Genomic DNA, 10,310 nt, shown 5'->3' on the forward strand with positions numbered 1-10,310 from the left:
CCATCAGTCCAGAAGGAAATCAGGTCCTAGGGAGTTCAAATGATCCTTACACACAGCTGGAAAAAGCAGAACTGGAATTAGAATCTAGATCCTTTGACTAGAGACCTGCAGGACATACAAGAGCAGGAAGTTGGTGAAAAACGTGGAGAAGAAATTGAACAAGGGAGTGGGAAGCTTGCTTTATTATAGGTCACCCCATTCCCTGGCTCTGAATAGAATCCATAAGGCTTGGGTTCAGAGGCAGGTCATGGAACAGAAGCTGTAATTACTAAATGAAGAAACTGTTGAAATGAGCTGCAAACTTTTTGATTTCTTCATCCCATTTCAGAATCCTGTACAGTAGTGGTTTCCAATCCATGTTCTGGGGAGCCTTAGGGTCAATTTTGTGAAGTCTCCTTAGGGTCAACACGACATCATGGTGGAACATCCCTGCAGTAGTACCACTTTCACCTGTCTTCGATATTGGACATCTGCATAAGATTTAAGTTGAAGAATATTTTGCTGCTTAGGAAAAATCTTTGAAAATCATCATTATACAGGACTATTTAACCTCTTGCCCGTTCAGTTCTGCAGGACATCTGGATAATTTTCAGCCAAGGAATTTACCATCAGGAGAGGTAAACAGTGACCTAGACTGTCACATGGGAGCTAGGAGGTGGAGTGATGATCATGCTTAAGACATGGGATTAGAAGTCATGGGGATTTGGTCATCCAGGGTCAGAAAAGGTGGCCCACCAAGGCTGTGATAGTGGGAACTCCAAGCCAAGCAGGACCGCTTCAGGGAATGTGTGTAGTGTGTAGGAACTGAGAAGTGAATGTAGGAGATCAAGTTCCAGACTTGGATCCTATGCCAGAATTCTATTAAATCCTAGGGCCCAGGTTAGGCTTTACTCTTGGGAGCTTTGATGAACCACTAGAAATGCTACCAACCACATTAAACAAGATTGGATCTTGTCTTTTAAGCATTCCACTTTTACCTGTCATTTCCATGAATGTGTGAAGTCAAATTCAACCCTGTCATCTCCTTAAATTGGATAAACTCCATAAATTCCACTAGTGAGCCTAGCCCATTCCAGGTCAGGATCTGGGATTGGGTAATGATTAGCAACAAGAACAGATGCAGGCTGAAATTTGATATGCAAATGACTACATTTAAGCCAGGTGTGATGGTGCACACCTGTGGTCCCAACTACTCAGGGGGCTGAGGCAGGAGGATCTCTTAAACTCAGAAAGCCAAAGCTAAAAGCTGTACTACTCTATGATTGTGCCTGTGAATAGCCATTGTATTCCAGTCTAGGCAACATAGCAAGTCCTCATCTCTTAGAAAAAAAAATCAAAATACATTTAGTCACAAGCCACCATCATCATCTCACCATCCTGAACCTGTTATAAAAAAGTCAACAAGCAATTTTTTGCACTGCAAAGGGAAAACCAGAAATCTTGTCAGAAATCATTTGGGGGATTCTGAAATCAAAACATACTCTGAAATAGAGGCATGAAAACAAGACCAGCAGTGCAATTAAATGCTGTCCTTTGCTTGACTCTTGTGTCATAGAAACAATAGCTAATATACGATATTATCTCAGAGAGGAGGAAAAGATCTCGAGAAGTTTAATCCTGGATATCCTTGGCCTAGGATTAAATATTTAGGTGGAGCATTGGCCTGCTTATGAGCTGTGCACGTTAATACTGCAACCACTCAGCCTAAGTCATCCCCCCTGGTAATTCTACCTCCCCACGGCAGCGCCCCAAACTCACTGTTACATTAGGCAATTGTGGTGAGCTGGTAACCTGATAGCAGTGCATTATGTAGTTATGTGGGAACTCTGGTTTCTGGAACAGACTGAGGTTCCCAAGCTCTGGTTATGCTATTTGGGTGTGTCTTTCACGAAGCACTCTATGTAGAAAACAGACAGAAACACTAACTAGCACTGTTTGGTGGGGGATGTTTTTCAATAGAGGCATGGCATTGACCCATTTCTTTCAAAGAGTTCTTGTCAGAAAGGAGAAAAGTTGGTAATAACAATAAATAACTCCCTTCTCTGCCTGACATTTGTCCCCTAGCTTGTTTAAATACTGTCCTTTTGGGTAAGTTATATTGTTTATAAACTAAAGTGTAGTCAAATAATTCTCTGTCATCAATGGTAGAGGTACATTACACTCTTGTTTCATTTTTTTTTTTTCTTTTTTTTTTTTTGAGACAAAGTTTTCTTCTATCACTCAGGCTGGAGTGCAGTGATGCAATCTCAGCTCACTGCAACCTCTGCCTCCTGGGTTCAAGCGATTCTCCTGCCTCAGCCTTCCGAGTAGCTGGAATTACAGGTGAATGCCTGGCTAATTTTTGTATTTTTTAGAAGAGACGGGGTTTCACCATATTGGCCAGGCTGGCCTCAAACTCCTGACTTCGTGATCCGCCTGTCTCGGCCTCCCAAAGTGCTGGGATTACAGGCATGAGCCACCGCGCCAGGCCTACACTCTTGTTTCCTAAAGAAACCATTGAACTTGGTAGAAAAGCAAAGTGAAACATTTCAGATTTAAGCAGTGAAAATGGATAGGGGAAAGTAATAAGGGTTTATGTTCCAGTTTTCATGCTTTTGATAAGAAGCAAATTCCCTGTGCACAGTCATCCACCCTTTACAAAAGCTGGCTTTGAGAAGATGGGAAAGAAAGGAAAAGAGGCAGAGTGGAGCATCTTCAATACTTCAGCTGAGGGATGGTGTCACTTTGGCCTTACAGCTGTACTCCCGTATTGTCACAATGAGAGCTCAGATGTTTTATGGCAATTTGACTCCACTAGTCAGATCTTCTTAAAGGTTACTCCTAAAACCACGTTAAGGAGAGGTGGAGAGCACAACCTGGTAGGAGTGGAGGGTTGTGGGAGAGGAGAAAAAGAGAGTGAAGAGATGAGAAGAGGGAGATTGCTGAGACAACTAGGTTAGGAGAGTAACCAGAAAAGCTTGTGAGATTTTACTATGTCGCCTCTGGATATGTGTAGAAGAATTTTAGGTATAAACTGGAACATGGGAGATTCACTCTGAGAAAAGAAAATTTCAGGGAATAGATTGTTTGTGTTCACAATTGGGCTTGGTCACCCAGATGAACAAGTGCCAGGTTCCTCGCCTCATGGGAGAGATCCCTCTTGACCCCATCCCTCAGGAGCTCCCACATCAAGCCCACTTGTGCCTGTGTGTGAGATGTATGCAGGTGATATGGCTGAATGCCAGGTTCCTATCTAACTCTGTAGCAAGTTAAGCTGGCTCAGTTGTGGCATGTGCCCCTTGGTCACCCCCTCTTAAATGAGCTAGTGAGGAAACAAGTGGTGCTACATCTTAGGAGTTTCCAGAGGTGAGATTTTAAAGTTTGGAAGGATGTCACTTTAGAATTATTTGCAAACAGCTTCCACATAAAGGAAAGTTTCCAAAAGAAGGAGAGTGATCACTCGGGTACCTAAATTTTTAATGGAGAAAATTCCAAAAACACTCTACATCATAGGATAAGTCTTTTTCTGACACATTAGTTGTTTTTGGCGGGGTTGGGGGGGGCACTTTCTCATTTAGAATAAGCATCCCAATATTTGTTTTCTTTTCTTTTTTGTTTGTTTGTTTGTTTTGAGATAGAGTCTCACTCTTATTGCCCAGGCTGGAGTGCAATGGTGCAATCTCGGCTCACTACAACCTCTGCCTCCCAGGTTCAAGCGACTCTCCTGCCTCAGCCTCCTGAGTAGCTGGGAATACAGGTGCACACCACCACGCTCGGCTAATTTTTTAATGTGTTTTTAGTGGAGATGGGGTTTCACCATGTTGTCCAGGCTGGTCTCGAACTCCTGACCTCAGGTGATCCACCCACCTCGGCCTCCCAAAGTGCTGGGACTACAGGTGTGAGCCACCATGCCTGGCTGCATCCCAATATTTGTAATTTTGATCCAATCCAGTGCACCGCTGTGTTTGGAGCTGGGAATTCTGGTCATACTATCTCCTAAGACATTCATGCTCCAGCTGGGAGGGGCATACCCAGAAAGTCACAGAAATTCCAAGCAATGCTGTTCTCCCAGACAACATCCAGCTGGACTAGGATGGACTTTGATCAATGCTAACTCATCCATAAGCAGGCCAGTGAGAAAAGAGAAAAACTGAGCCAGGCCAATTGGATTACTTTCTTTAAAATTTTGGACTTGAGAAACAGAGAGTAACGTCTTAGCTGTAAGAGGACAAATGGAAGGTCACGTAGACTGGGAAGCTGGGCTAGCCATCATAAGACATGTTCTATATGACAAGAGAACAGAGCAGATGTAGAGAAAGGGGGAGGGAGGGGGCAGAGAGGAAAGGGGAATAACCCTAAAAAGAGTGGATTTGGGCCCGGCGTGGTGGCTCACACATGTAATCCCAGCACTTTGAGAGGCTGAGGCGGGTGGATCACCTGAGGTCAGGAGTTTGAGACCAGCCTGGCCAAGAAGGTGAAACCCTGTCTCTACTAAAAATACAAAAATTAGCCAGGTGTGGTGGTGGGTGCCTGTAATCCCATCTACTCAGGAGGCTGAGGCAGAGAATTGCTTGAACCCAGGAAGTGGAGGCTGCAGTGAGCAGAGATTACACCACTGCACTCCAGCCTGGGCGACAGAATGAGACTCCATCTCAAAAAAAAAAAAAAAAAAAAAAAAAAAAGAGTGGCTTTGATTCCTGGCGAGATTCCAAGTCCCATGAGTTCCCATGCTATTTCATTTCTTGTTTTTGAATTCCTGTGACTCTTCTTTGTTTTGTAACCATCACTCCCCGCCCCTCGACCACAATCACCACTCCCAACACTCCCTCCAAACTACCCTCACCTCTACTGAGTGGGCTCTCCTGGCTCTCTGTTCCTTCCAACTGTGAAGATGGATGCCTGAATAAAACACCCCCAAACTCTATCTGGGATTACCCTTCAAGCCACCAAACTAAAAGAACACAACATGACAAAAAAGAAAGAAAATAAAGTAAAAAAGATGGAAATCATCACAAAGCAGATGTGAGAGATATGACCAACATTTAACTAAACTTTATGAAATGTATACTTTTAAATTTAAATTTTAAACTAAAAACGTATGCCCTAAATAAGGAAAAATGAAAGATGATATAATGGATGGAACAATAAAAGACTAGCCAAAAAATAAAAAAAGTACCAACAGTAAAAGGAAAAAAAGTAAAAACCTACAGAGCAGAATGGTGACTTCCTTTCTGGGAGGAAAAATACTGGAAGGGACTGCCTGCTGGGTGCTAGTTGCCTTACACAAATGATGTTGTTGAATTCTTACACCCAGCCCTTTGAGACGAGTGGTGACACTTCCATTTAACAACAGCGCAGTCAACAGTTCAAATAGATAAGACCTGCTGAGGTCAGACAGCAAAAAAGGGCAGAACCCCATGTCTGGCTGCCTCCAGGGTTGATGCTCTAAATGAAAAATGTGCTTGTCTGATTGTTCTCAGGAAAGGTGCACCAGCGTGGAGGTGAAGTTTCCTGAGAGGAACCAATCTTTCACAGGTTTCCCCACCTGGAAGTCTCAGCAACAGAGTTAAAGATTCTATTCTATCGATTGTTTGCAGTTGTTGGGACTTTCCGTACAGCTGGATCTTTTACAAAACAAATACTGGCCCACGACATGATTACCAAGGAGACAGCTGTGGGGTGGATCTTGAGTGTAGGCTCATCTGAGGCCAGTGTCGAGCAAACAAGGTCAGACAAAAAGGGTGCATCTTTTAAAGAGCCTTGCTCCTTTACCATTGCTAATGAGAACAAAGCCATGGTGTGGTGAGTAGCTTAACATGCCTAGATGTGGGGCATTTCCCAATGGTGGTGTCCTTGCCTTCTTGGCATTTGGGAGAAGCAAACTTATCTAGAACAATTAGGAAAACAATTCAGTTACAGAGTTTGAAACAGAATTGCCTGTGAATTTATTATAACTGGTCTAAGAGACTTTGGAACTCAAAGCAGTTTTTTAACGTGTCTTCTTTTTTCTTTTTTTTTTTTGAGACGGAGTCTCGCTCTGTCTCCCAGGCTGGAGTGCATTAGCGGGATCTCGGCTCACTGCAAGCTCCGCCTCCCGGGTTCACGCCATTCTCCTGCCTCAGCCTCTCCGAGTAGCTGAGACTACAGGCGCCCGCCACCACGCCCGGCTAATTTTTTTTTTGTATTTTTAGTAGAGACGGGGTTTCACCGTGGTCTCGATCTCCTGACCTCGTGATCCGCCCGCCTCGGCCTCCCAAAGTGCTGGGATTACAAGCGTGAGCCACCGCGCCCGGCCCCTGTCTTCAAAACTTATGAGGTGTGGGCAACTGACCCTATCTCTAGGGTATTGCTTTTTCATTATCTGGGTGTGGTGGCATATGCTTGTAGTTTCAGCTACCCAAGAGACTGAGGTGGGAGGATCACTTGAGCACAGGAGGTAGAGGCTTCAATGAGCTATGATTGTATTATTGCACTTTATCCTGGGTGACAAATCGAGACTCTTGACTCAAAAACGGGGGGGGGGGGGGGAAGATAACATTCTGAGAGATATTCCTATTGTACCAGTGAGTAAATTCAAGAGCAGAAAAGTGACAGTGGGTTATGCCAGGTTATATCCTGCAAGCTCAACTGAGGCAAAAATCAGGACCTGGAAATCCTGGCTCCAGAGTGAAGGTTTTACCTTTTGATGCTGTTGTTTTGCAGCACCCAAGAGGTCTCAGATTATATCTTCCTTATTCATTCATTCATATAATATATACTGAATGGCTAAGATATGACAGACACTTTGCGAAGTGCTAGAAAAGTCAAGGAAGAATAGGACACAATCATAGCCATTGAGGGCAATATTTTGTGCAGCAGTCCTCCATTGTGGAACTGCAAAATACTACACCTAAATTCTCCACTGTGGGATTGGGAAAATATAGTTGTTTTTAATAGAAGTTTATTTTGTGCTATATGAACAAACAAGGAGACTTACTCTGATCTAGAGAAGTCAAAGAATGCTTCATAGGAAAGATGAAGAATGAGTAGGTGTTTCATAGGAAGAACACAAGTAGATTCCATGTAATGGAAAGTCTATGCATAGCCTTGAAAACAAGAAAGAGTAGGAATATTTGAAAAATAGCAAAACAAAACAAAACCTTTTGTCTGGGTTGTTTTATTAAGGTTAGAAAAGCTACGAAGAGTTAAATCATGAAAGATCTTGCGTGCTTACGGGTTAGAACTCATGCTGTAGGATTGAAGTTCTAGGAACAGATTTTAGCCACAGTAGTAACATGATGGTATCCTGGCTTTACAAAGTAGTTATGATTCAAATTAAACATTGAAAATTAAAGACAAACATTTATATATACTCTCTGGAGAAACCTATTGAAAATGACAGTAAGGGGCTTTAAAAAGGTGTAAACTCCCAAGGACAAAGAGAGCTGTAGAGGAGACATCAGACAAAAGTTGACAATTGTATTTTGGAAGATGGAAAGCCAAAAAGAGAGGATTTGCTGACTGAGTAAAGTGGGGAAAACAACCAAAACCTGAAAGCCTAATAAAACCTAAAAGGAAGCCAAGAAGAAGAAAGATAAGTTGCTCTAAAGAACTTAGGAAAGGTCAGGATTGATAGTTCTTGGTGTTGATGAAGATGACAGGAATGGATGGAGCCCAAAGCAAAGACTTTGTTGAAAGTCTATAAAAGTAAGTTATAGAGTCTTCCCCATGCCTCCAACCAGATGAGCATCTCTCCTCTTCCCTGGTAGAAGGCAGGATGTTTGCTCTCTGGAGCGGCTGAACCAGGAGGGTTCTGGACTCAGTCATACTGGGGAGTAGGGTAAAAGGCTGGACAGAAACAAAAGGATTAAGTGAAAGTCTACATACCGAAGGGGGACACGTGGAAACCTTCCTGCAGCTCCATGAACACAGACATCCAAGCCTATGCGCCCCACAGAGGAGACTGGCAAGTTCTTCCTTGGAGAAAGTGACCAGCCCCAAGGAAAACACCTGCTAATACTGACATGGCAGTCGCCCAATGAAGTGCCTGGCTCCTGCCTATCATTCTACAGTGCAGCCCACCAGTCTGCAAGTCCTACCAAGGCACACAGGGCTTCCATCATTCTACAGTACAGTCCACCAGTCTGCAAGTCCTACCAAAGCACACAGGGCTTCCAATCAACCTTTTATTCCCTGACGCCTACTTGTAGGCAGCCAAAGATCTCCAGATACATTAGGAAATTCTCCAATATGAGAGACAGGTTTTAAAAACAAGAGCAATGACAAACAAGCAGAAAAAAAAAAAAAAAACATGAAGAGAGGCAACGCAAGAGAAGACTTCAGAAACCCTCCTTTAAGAGTTCCTGCACCTATATAACAAGATGCTATAAAAATCTCTTAAAAATTAAAATGTTAAAGTAGAAATGTTTTTTAAAATCCACAAAGAATTGGCAGGTAAAGTTAAGAATATCTTTTAGAGCTTTTTTGCAACGGGTTTGCCGCCAGAACACAGGTGTCATGAAAACTACCCCTAAAAGCCAAAATGGGAAAGGAAAAGACTCATATCAACATTGTGGTCATTGGACATGTAGATTCGGGCAAGTCCACCACTACTGGCCATCTGATCTATAAATGCGGTGGCACTGACAAAAGAACCATTGAAAAATTTGAGAAGGAGGCTGCTGAGATGGGAAAGGGCTCCTTCAAGTATGCCTGGGTCTTGGATAAACTGAAAGCTGAGTGAGAACGTGATATCACCATTGATATCTCCTTGTGGAAATTTGAGACCAGCATGTACTATGTGACTATCATTGATGCCCCAGGACACAGAGACTTCATCAAAAACATGATTACAGGGATATCTCAGGCTGACTGTGCTGTCCTGATTGTTGCTGATGGTGTTGGTGAATTTGAAGCTGGTATCTCCAAGAATGGGCAGACCCGAGAGCATGCCCTTCTGGCTTACACACTGGGTGTGAAACAACTAATTGTTGGTGTTAACAAAATGGATTCCACTGAGCCACCCTAGAGCCAGAAGAGACATGAGGAAGTTGTTAAGGAAGTCAGCACTTACATTAAGAAAATTGGCTACAACCCCGACACAGTAGCATTTGTGCCAATTTCTGATTGGAATGGTGACAACATGCTGGAGCCAAGTGCTAACATGCCTTGGTTCAAGGGATGGAAATTCACCTGTAAGGATGGCAATGCCAGTGGAACCATGCTGCTTGAGGCTCTGGACTGCATCCTACCACCAACTCGTCCAACTGACAAGCCCTTGTGCCTGCCTCTCCAGGATGTCTACAAAATTGGTGGTATTGGTACCGTTCCTGTTGGCCAAGTGGAGACTGGTGTTCTCAAACCTGGTACGGTGGTCACCTTTGCTCCAGTCAACGTTACAACAGAAGTAAAATCTGTCGAAATGCACCATGAAGCTTTGAGTGAAGCTCTTCCTGGGGACAATGTGGGCTTCAATGTCAAGAATGTATCTGTCAAGGATCTTTGTCGTGGCAACGTTGCTGGTGACAGCAAAAATGACCCACCAATGGAAGCAGCTGGCTTCACTGCTCAGGTGATTATCCTGAACCATCCAGGGCAAATAAGCACTGGCTATGCCCCTGTACTGGATTGCCACACGGCTCACATTGCATGTAAGTTTGCTGAGCTGAAGGAAAAGATTGATTGCCATTCTGGTAAAAAGCTGGAAGATGGCCCTAAATTCTTGAAGTCTGGTGATGCTGCCATTATTGATATGGTTCCTGGCAAGCTCATGTGTGTTGAGAGCTTCTCAGACTATCCACCTTTGGGTCGCTTTGCGGTTCGTGATATGAGACAGACAGTTGCGGTCGGTGTCATCAAAGCGGTGGACAAGAAGGCTGCTGGAGCTGGCAAGGTCACCAAGTCTGCCCAGAAAGCTCAGAAGGCTAAATGAATATTATCCCTAATACCCGCCACCCCACTTTTAATCAGTGGTGGAAGAACGGTCTCAGAACTATTTGTTTCAATCGGCCATTTAAGTTTAGTAGTAAAAGACTGGTTAATGATAACAATGTATCGTAAAACCTTCAGAAGGAAAGGAGAATGTTTTGTGGACCACTTTGGTTTTCTTTATTGCATGTGGCAGTTTTAAGTTATTAGTTTTTAAAATCAGTACTTTTTAATGGCAACAATTTGACCAAAAATTTGTCACAGAATTTTGAGACCCATTAAAGAAGTTTAATGAAGAAAAAAAAAAGAATATCTTTTAGAAGGCAGTACAAAAGAACCAAACAAAAAAACCACAATGAGTAAAGATAAGAAAGTAAAATACCCATACCAAGGTATGTCATTGTGAAATTTCAAAATACTAGGAA

General features: G+C 43.2%; 1 pseudogene; it reads left to right on the plus strand.

Moving 5' to 3' along the window:
- The first annotated feature begins 8,495 nt into the window (after positions 1–8,495).
- LOC129482736 (elongation factor 1-alpha 1-like) lies at positions 8,496–10,080 on the plus strand (annotated as a pseudogene).
- Positions 10,081–10,310: the final 230 nt, after the last annotated feature.

Source organism: Symphalangus syndactylus, chromosome 5 (genome assembly GCF_028878055.3).
Source record: "Symphalangus syndactylus isolate Jambi chromosome 5, NHGRI_mSymSyn1-v2.1_pri, whole genome shotgun sequence".
NCBI lineage: Eukaryota > Metazoa > Chordata > Mammalia > Primates > Hylobatidae > Symphalangus > Symphalangus syndactylus.